This window comes from Pongo pygmaeus, chromosome 1, assembly GCF_028885625.2.
Source record: "Pongo pygmaeus isolate AG05252 chromosome 1, NHGRI_mPonPyg2-v2.0_pri, whole genome shotgun sequence".
Lineage (NCBI taxonomy): Eukaryota > Metazoa > Chordata > Mammalia > Primates > Hominidae > Pongo > Pongo pygmaeus.
The window spans coordinates 195,586,736-195,595,758 of NC_072373.2; the positions used below are offsets into that span (position 1 = coordinate 195,586,736).

General features: G+C 42.0%; 1 long non-coding RNA gene across 1 annotated transcript; it reads left to right on the forward strand.

Annotated features, from left to right (window-relative positions):
- Positions 1-245: 245 nt before the first annotated feature.
- On the forward strand, positions 246-8,027 carry LOC134738813 (uncharacterized). Its single transcript, XR_010124896.1, has 3 exons — positions 246-462; positions 2,966-3,149; positions 6,423-8,027. It is a non-coding gene; the product is annotated as an uncharacterized LOC134738813 (long non-coding RNA).
- The last annotated feature ends 996 nt before the right edge of the window (positions 8,028-9,023 follow it).

Below are 9,023 nucleotides of genomic sequence, written 5' to 3' on the forward strand. Positions count from 1 at the left end.
ACGCCTGGCTAATTTTTTGTAGTTTTAGTAGAGATGGGGTTTCACCGTGGTCTTGATCTCCTGACCTCGTGATCCACCCGCCTCAGCCTCCCAAAGTGCTGGGATTACAGGTGTAAGCCACCGTACCCCGCAACCCCTTCCTTCTTTAACTTGGTGTCTGAGGAGTTTTGTCTGGGCTTGTCCTGCTACATTTCTTGGTTCCCTGACCCAGAAGCGAGGTGATTGGCGGTTGGTCAAGGCAGCTTCTTAGGCGGCTTAAGCCTGCCCTGTGGAACATCCCTGCGGGGGACTTTGACCAGACCAGCCCAAGCGACGCAGATCCTGAGAGCGTTTCTGGGTAGGCCCTTGCCCTGTTGGGACGCCTCGCCAGAACAGTGTGTGGCAGGTCCCCATGGAGGATCAACATGGTTGGCTGAACACCAGGAAGGAACGGGCACTTGGAGTCTGGACATCTAAAACTTGGTAAGACTAGTCTTTGAAACTTGCCCACTCCATTTGAATGGAAGTGTGGCCTGATCACCCATGGTGTGCCTGTACCGGCACTTTGGTTTTTGTTTTTGACTTGACTTGGATTGCTTGATACTTTGGTTTTGGTTTTGACCTGGCTTGGATTTCTGGATACTCTGATTTTGGTTTTGATTTTGGTTTGGTGCAAACTGCAAAAGTTTGTGTGTGCCCTTTTTACCCATTGTTTCGTGGTGTGCGTGTGGTGTGAGCATGGTGTTTTGTCTTGAAGAAGCATAGGTCAGGCACAAATAAGCCCACCCTATTAGAAACTATGTTGAAACATTTCAAAAAAGAATTTAAAGGAGACTGTGGAGTACTATGACACTAGGAAAACTTAAAACTTTGTGTAAGATAGACTGGCCAGCATTAGAGGTAGGTTGGCCATTAGAAGGAAGCCTGGACAGGTCCCTTGTTTCAAAGGTATGGCACAAGGTAACCTGTAAGCCAGGGAACCCAGACCAGTTCCCATACATAGACACTTGGTTACAGCTGGTTTTAGACCCCCCGCCCCCAACACACAGTGGTTGAGAGAACAGCAGCATAAGTGGCTGGCAGAGGCAAGGAAAGACCAGCAGAGAGAGAAAAAGGAAAGAGAGAGGAAAAGAGGCAAAGAGAGAGAAGAGACAGACAAAGAGGGAGTCAAGGAGAGAGAGAGAGAGAGAGGCAGAGAGAGGGAAAAAGAGACGGAGGCAAAAGGAAAGTCAAAGAGAGAAAGAGAGAGAGATATACAAGTAGTTTAAAAAAAAAAGTGTACCCTATTCCTTTAAAAGCCAAGGTAAATTTAAAACCTATAATTGATAATTGAAGGTATTCTCCATAACACTGTAACACTCCAATACCACTTTGTTGTCAGTGTAAAACAAGGGCATATCCCGAAAGCACTGAGGCCTTCCTATCAAAAATCCTTAACCCAGTAACCCACGGATGGCCCAGATGCATTCAATCTGTAGCAGCATCTGCTTTGCTAACAACAACAAAAAATTTTTTTTAAATTAACTTTTAGAGGAAACCTCATTGTGAGCAAACCTCACCAGTTCAGAAGTATCCTTGCCGGGCGCAGTGGTTCATGCCTGTAATCCCAGCACTTTGGGAGGCTGAGGCGGGTGGATCATGAGGTCAAGAGTTCGAGACCAGCCTGGCCAAGATGGTGAAACCCCATCCCTACTAAAAATACAAAAATTAGCCGGGCGTGGTGGCGCATGCCTGTAATCCCAGCTACTTGGGAGGCTGAGGCAGGAGAATTGCTTGAACCCGGGAGGCAGAGGTTGCGGTGAGCCGAGATAGTGCCATTGCACTCCAGCCTGGGCGACAAGAGCAAAACTCCATCTAAAAAAAAAAAAAAGAAGTATCCTAAGGCGGGGGGGGGGGAAGAAAAAAAAGGAGGGGCTGAATTTATATAAAAAGAGTATTATATGATAAATTCTTGTCCTGAAATAAGTTAACTGGTTATTTAAAGAAAAATATTTGTAATAAGTCAGAAAGTTGAGGCATGTTGAAGAATTGTCTGTGAAAGTCAAGAAAGAGAAAAATGTTATAAAAAAGAATTTATGCAAAAATGTTGTATAATTTAAAAGTAACTAGGCCTCCTGAATGTAAACCTATTGAAAAAAAAAACAGTTTATGTGCAAGGTATATAAGAAAAGTAAAATATACCTTTGGTAAAAGGATTATAAGGAGGCGTAAGAATGTACATTTTTACCTACATTAAAAAAAATAAAATTATTGTTTTGAAGGTTTAAGCAAGTTTTAAAACGTTAATTGCAAAGAACACTCTGTGTGTAAACATATTAAAGTTAAAGAAGTATCATCCAGTTTTTCTGTGAACTGGACATTAAAGTAAAAGCATAACAGGTTTTTCTTAAAGTACCAACCTGCTCTTTAGCAAAAGTTATAAGGAAGGAGACCACTACTACTCCTGCTGCCCTCCTCTCCCCACCTTGCATAGTTCACAAGACAGGAAGAGAGAAAAAGCAAAAAGTTGGAAAAAAACAAAAGTAAGATAAATAGCCAGACAACCTTGGCACCACCACCCGGCCCTAGGAGTTAAAAAAAGTAATAACAACATCAACCCCTGACCTAAACTACTTGTGTTATCTGTAAATTCCAGACACTGTATGAAAAAAAGCATTGTAAAACTTTTTGTTCTGTTAGCTGATGCATGTAGCCCCCAATCACATTTCCCATGCTTGCTTGATGTATCACGACCCTTTCACGTGGACCCCTTAAAGTTGTAAGCCTTTAAAAATGCCAAGAATTTCTTTTTCTGGGAGCTCGGCTCTTAAGACGTGAGTCTGCTGACGCTCCTGGCCAAATAAAAACCTCTTCCTTCTTTAATCCAGTGTCTGAGGAGTTTTGTCTGTGGCTCGCCCTGTTACATTTCTTGGTTCCCTGACCGGGAAGCGAGGTGATTAAGGGACGGTCCAGGCAGCCCCTTAGTTAGCTTATGTCTGCCCTGTAGAGCATCCCTGCGGGGGACTCCGGCCAGCTTGAGTGATGCGGATCCTAAGAGCGCTCCCTGGTAGGCATTTGCCCCGGTGGAACGCCTCACCAGAGCAGCGCACAGCAGGCCCCCACAGAGGATCAATGCAGTGGCTGAACACCAGGAAGGAACCGGCACTTTAAGTCTGGACATCTGAAACTTGGTAAGACTGGTCTTTGGAACTTGCCCACTCCACTTGAGTGGAAGTGTGGCGTTCACCCACGGTGTGCCTGTACAGGCAGATTGGTTTTTGTTTTTGACTTGACTTGAATTGCTTGATACTTTGGTTTTAGTTTTGATTTTGACTTGACTTGAATTGCTTGATAAACAGGCGTGCCTTTATTGACACTTTGGTTTTGGTTCTGATTTTGACTTGGCTTAAATTGCTTGACGAACAGGTGTGCCTTTAACAACACTTTGGTTTTAGTTTTCATTTTGATTTAGTGTGAATTAGACAAGTGAGTGACCTTTTATCCTTTTTTCTTGTAGTGTGAATGTTGTTTTGTCTCAAGAGAAAAATAGGTCAGACATAAAGTAAGCCTACTCCACTAAGAACTGTGTTAAAAAAATATTTCAAAAAGAAAAATAAAAGGAAAGTCATCAAGTCATCAAAACTCATTGCATTAAAATGCAGGTTACAGAACCTTAAGAAGGGTTTTGCAGGAGATTATAGAGTCAAGTTAACCCCTAGAGGTTAAGAACTCTGTGTAAATTAGAATTGCCCTCTTTTGGTGTTGGATGGCGCACCGAAGGAACTATAGACAGGGAACAATTGGCCATGTATTTAAGGTGGTGACAGGGGTCGGAGGACAGCCAGTGTACCTAGATCAAATTACTTTATATTGACTCACAGTTAAATATAATATAGACAAAATTGGCATAAATTTAGCCCTGTTTAACAGCTTATTGCAAAAAAGCCAAAAGTAAAAATAAGAGCAGCTTCCCCAGCAGACACGGAGTTAAAAAGGGAGTCCCAGAAACAGCAAGAGAAGCCAGTTTTGCGGGAGCTGCCAGAGACAATAGAAATTCTTTCTCCATATGTCCCAGCCTATCCCCCTTTACCGAGACCAACAGCCCCCTCAGAAATGAGATTCAGGAGCTAACACGCCCCAGGTCTCACCTCAAAGGGGAGGATTGGAGCCTCGAGAGGCCAAGGAAGGAAGTCAAGATAGTCAGATGGGCCGTCTCAGATCTGGTCTTGCTGGAGCTATGCAAATGCCTCTCAGGGAGACACGAGGACCTGTCTATTATAATGACCAGGCCCACATCTGGGGGGGCAACAGACTTTCATCTATCAGCCCTTTTCAACCATTGATCTACTAAACTGGAAATACCCTGAACCCTCCAGCTTGCTCCTGGCAGCTAGAACCCTGTCGAGCATAACTGTGTAGAGGTGTTGGACTCAAGTTTACTCTAGCAGACCTGACCTCCAGGACCAGCCTTGGGCATCAGTAAACTGGGAGCTATACATGGATGGGAACAGCTTCATCAACCCACAAGGAGAGAGATGTGCAGAATATGCGGTGGTAACCCTGGACACTGTCGTTAAGCTGAGCTCATTGCTTTAATTCGGGCCTTAGAACTCAGTGAAGGTAAGACTGTAAACATTTACACTGACTCTCGGTATGCCTGTTTAACCCTCCAAGTGCACGAAAAATTATATTTTAAAAAGAGCCTGTTACTCTAGGAAAAAGAGGAAAAAAGCCCAGAGAATGCAACTCAGCTTCAGCATTTGCAGAGGTACTGAGAAGCACTTCTGCAGAGGCTAAGAGTTGGTAGAAAAAAGCAAGTAATATAAAAAAGACTTCAGAAATGCTTCAAGAAGCTGACAAGAGCCTAAGTCAGTTTTATAAGAGACTCTATAAAGCATTCTGGCTTTACACCCTGTTTAACCCTGAGGCTGCTGAAAATCAGTATACAGTGAATACTTCATTTGTAAAGCAAGCCCAAGGTAACATCAAGCAGAAGCTGCAGCCATGAATACCACCTAGTCTATAAAAGTGTCCACCAAGGTGTATGTTAACTGTGACCAAGGAACAAAACTGGGAAAGAGCAAAAGAAAAAAAAAAAGACTGAGAGTAAGTGTGAAAAAGAGAATCAGAAGGAAACAGGAGAGACAGAATGCAATGTGCAGGGGCAGGGCCCGTACTGTTGCCCGGCCCCACCAGCTGGCTGTAGGAGTAGGAGAACTCAGAAACAAACAAACAAAAAAAGTAAATTAACGACTTATGAAAAAAAGCCAATCTGTTAGCAACAGCTCTTATAAAAAGAAAAATTAGCAATGTGAGAGGACGTGGACGTGGATGTAGACGTGAAAGAAGTCAAGTTAGGCAAGGATTCAAGAGCCGGACTAGGCTAGAGAGAGACTAATGTGTGAGATGCAAAAAGAAAGGACACTAAAAGCATAAATGTTCAAAAGGCAATAAAGGAAATGGCCAAGGCCGCAAGACAAAGAGGGCCAAGGGCTGCCGTACCTTCGAGGAACCAAATACTGACCTGATCAGGCTAACAGGAACTAAAGAATGTAAAGACTAGGGCAGACTAGGCACCTTCTCATTAGGCTCCTAGGAGCCCATGGTCACATTAAAAGTTAAAAGCAGCAGATTCTGCTGCATCTGGATTCCAATTTCTCACTGAATGCTAAGCACTAGATAGAGTTACAAAGCAGAGAGGGGAAGAAGCCCTCCTCTAAGAAACTTAAACAGGAGAAAGAGCCATACCTTGTGAAAACTTGCTTATAGCCTTTACAGAACTGCCCTGTGCTGGAGGCTATCAGTACATGCTAGTGCTTGTTTACACCTTTTCAGGGTAAGTTAAATCTTTCCCCACCAGGACAAAAAAAAGTACAAGAAGTAACTAAAGTGCTATTAAAAGACATTATCCCTAGGTTTAGACTACTTCTAACTTTAAAGTCAGACAATAGGCCAGCATTTGTAGTTGAAATAGTACAAGATTTAACAAGACTGTTAAAAATAAAATGGAAGTTAAACACAGCCTATCAGCCACAAAGTTCAAGAAAAGGTGGAACACATGAACTAGACACTCGAGCAGCTACTGAAAAAAATATTGCCAGGAAATTCATGTAAGATAAAATCAGGTTTTTGCCTATGGTCCTCCTCCGAGTCTGGTGCACTGCCACCAAACAAACTAGGTATTTGCCCTATAAGATTTTGTTCGGTCAGCCACCCCAAAATCATAGGTCAAATTAAAGGTGACCTCCAGAAACTAAAGGAATTAACCTTAAAAAAGCAAATGCAGGCTTTAAAAATATCCATACAAAGTGTTCATAATTAAATAAATAAAAATGCCTATAAGCCTGACACCCCTTTAAATCTAGTGACTCTGTTTAAAGTAAAAAAGTAAAATCTAATTTTTCTAGGACCCATATAGGATGGGCCCTATACTGTAACCTTGTCTACTCCCACTGCTATTAAAGTTGCAGGTGTTGTGTCTTGGATCCATCACAGTCAGCTAACACTGGCAGCTCAGGACAAATGGACCAGCCAGCAGGATGCAGATCATCCAACCCGGCTGATCCTGAGACGAGACCAAGCTGCTGCTGAAGACGACAGCCCTGCTCTGGTCACTCCGGAGGCTGATCAGTCTATGCACCGCTGAAGTTTGAGGAGACAACAAGCCCTGCTCTAGTCACACACTGGCAGCTGACTAGTCTATGTATGGCCGAAGCTTGAGGATTCATCAAGCAAGTAAATGTAGTTAAAAATCTTAAGACTAATAGTTTTCCTGTAATACTAACTGTTTTCCTATTGTTCGGTCGCTGTATTCAACCTTTTTCCCAGGTAAGGACCTCTTTTGTCCTTGCTGGATATGAATATGCTGTACATTTTTTTGTTGTTACCCCCCATAACCATGCTAGAAGAAACACCTATATAAGGTGTCCCCACTGTACACATACTACTTAGGAAACCCAGACCTGTCCAGCCCAGTAGCAATTCTGAGTCTTTCAATCATTCTTTAAACATATAAACCAAAAGTTACCAGAACCTCCTCGTTTAGCAAAAACAGAAAAAAACTATTTGCTCAGGTGGCTGAAAACATTGCTAGCTGCCTAGATGCTTCTTCATGTTATGTTTATAAAAAGGCTAACATAAGAGACCAATGGCCTTGAGAAGAAAAAGAGTTAATGCCTCAAGATAACTTTAACTAACTCTTTCCCCAAACAGACGCCACAAGTTCAAGCATCTGGCTCTTAAAACTTCTATTATTAAAAAATACTGTGTTACTCACTAGGAAAAAGCTTTCAAGACCCAGTAAAAAAAACTAACCTGCTTAAGACATGACAAATTTGGTACGTGTGCATATACAGGTTTAACACAGGTTTGATCCTAGATGTTCATTTAGAAAATAGTTTCCAGCTGTAAGAAAATTTAAAACCCTCATTGTAAGTGTATTACTAGTAATAGGAACTTGCTTGCTGCTCGCCTGTATATTATACTTGCTCCTTCAAATGATAAAAGGTTTTGTATCTACCATGGTTCATCAGAAAACTTCAACACAAGTGTATTACATAAAACACTATCACTCTGTCTCACAAAAAGACTCAAAAAGTAAAAATAAAAGTGAGAACTCCCACTGATTAGTGAAAATTCTGAAAGGGGGAGATAAGGAAGGAGACCACTACTACTTCTGCTGCCCCCTTCTCCCCACCTTGCCTAGTTCACAAGACAGGAAGAGAGAAAAAGCAAAAAGTTGGAAAAAAAACAAAAGTAAGATAAATAGCCAGACAACACTTGGCACCACCACCCGGCACTAGGAGTTAAAAAAAGTAATAATGATAACATCAACCCCTGACCTAAACTACTTGTGTTATCTGTAAATTCCAGACACTGTATGAAAAAAAGCATTGTAAAACTTTTTGTTCTGTTAGCTGATGCATGTAGCCCCCAATCACATTTCCCATGCTTGCTTGATGTATCACGACCCTTTCACGTGGACCTCTTAAATTTGCAAGCCTTTAAAAATGCCAAGAATTTCTTTTTTGGGGAGCTCGGCTCTTAAGACGTGAGTCTGCCAATGCTCCCGGCCGAATAAAAACCTCTTCCTTCTTTAATCCAGTGTCTGAAGAGTTTTGTCTGCGGCTTGTCCTGCTACAATAAAAGGTTAAAAAGAGTCTATAAAATCTTACCTTATGGTCAAACATTAAACATTAGATAAATATGTCTACAAGGTTTCATTAAAATTAAGTTTAACATTAATAACACACTAATATAAAAATAAAATTTCGCTTATCTGGTATAAAAATCATACGAGAAGCATTGTTAAGTGTAAAATAGTATTTGGCTTTCTTTGGTTTAAAAACTAATAAAAATGGGTGCTAAAGGAAATTTCTCAGTAAAAAGGCACTAAGGAATATAAAGTCCACTGCCAAGGTCCCCACATTTAAAACAAAAGGTCAATTTCTTTTTTTTTTTTTTTTTTGAGATGGAGTTTCACTCTTGTTGCCCAGGCTGGAGTGCAATGGCGCAATCTTGGCTTACCGCAACCTCCGCCTCCTGGGTTCAAGCAATTCTCCTGCCTCAGCCTCCTGAGTAGCTGAGATTACAGACATGCACCACTACGCCCGGCTAATTTTGTATCTTTAGTAGAGACAGGGTTTCTCCATGTTGAGGCTGGTCTCCAACTCCTGACCTCAGGTGATCCGCCCACCTCAGCCTCCCAGAGTGCTGGGATTACAGGTGTGAGCCACCGCACCCGGCCCCAAAAGGTAAATTTCTTAAAAATTATATACTTGGTTTATCTTCCACTTTCCTTTCTCTCAAAAACTACAAGTCTTTTAGCACATGTACCACTCCTAGAATTTCTGGTAAACCAGCATCAGCCTGAAGATCACATTCTCATCAAAGGGTGGAAAGAAGAAGAACTTGAGCCAACCTGGGAAGGACCATACCTTGTGCTGCTAACCACTGAGACTGCTGTTCATACAGCAAAAAAAAAAAAAAAAAAAAAAGGATGGACTCATCACACCCGAGTCAAGAAAGTGCCATCCCCTCCAGAGTCGTGGGCCATAGTCCCAGGG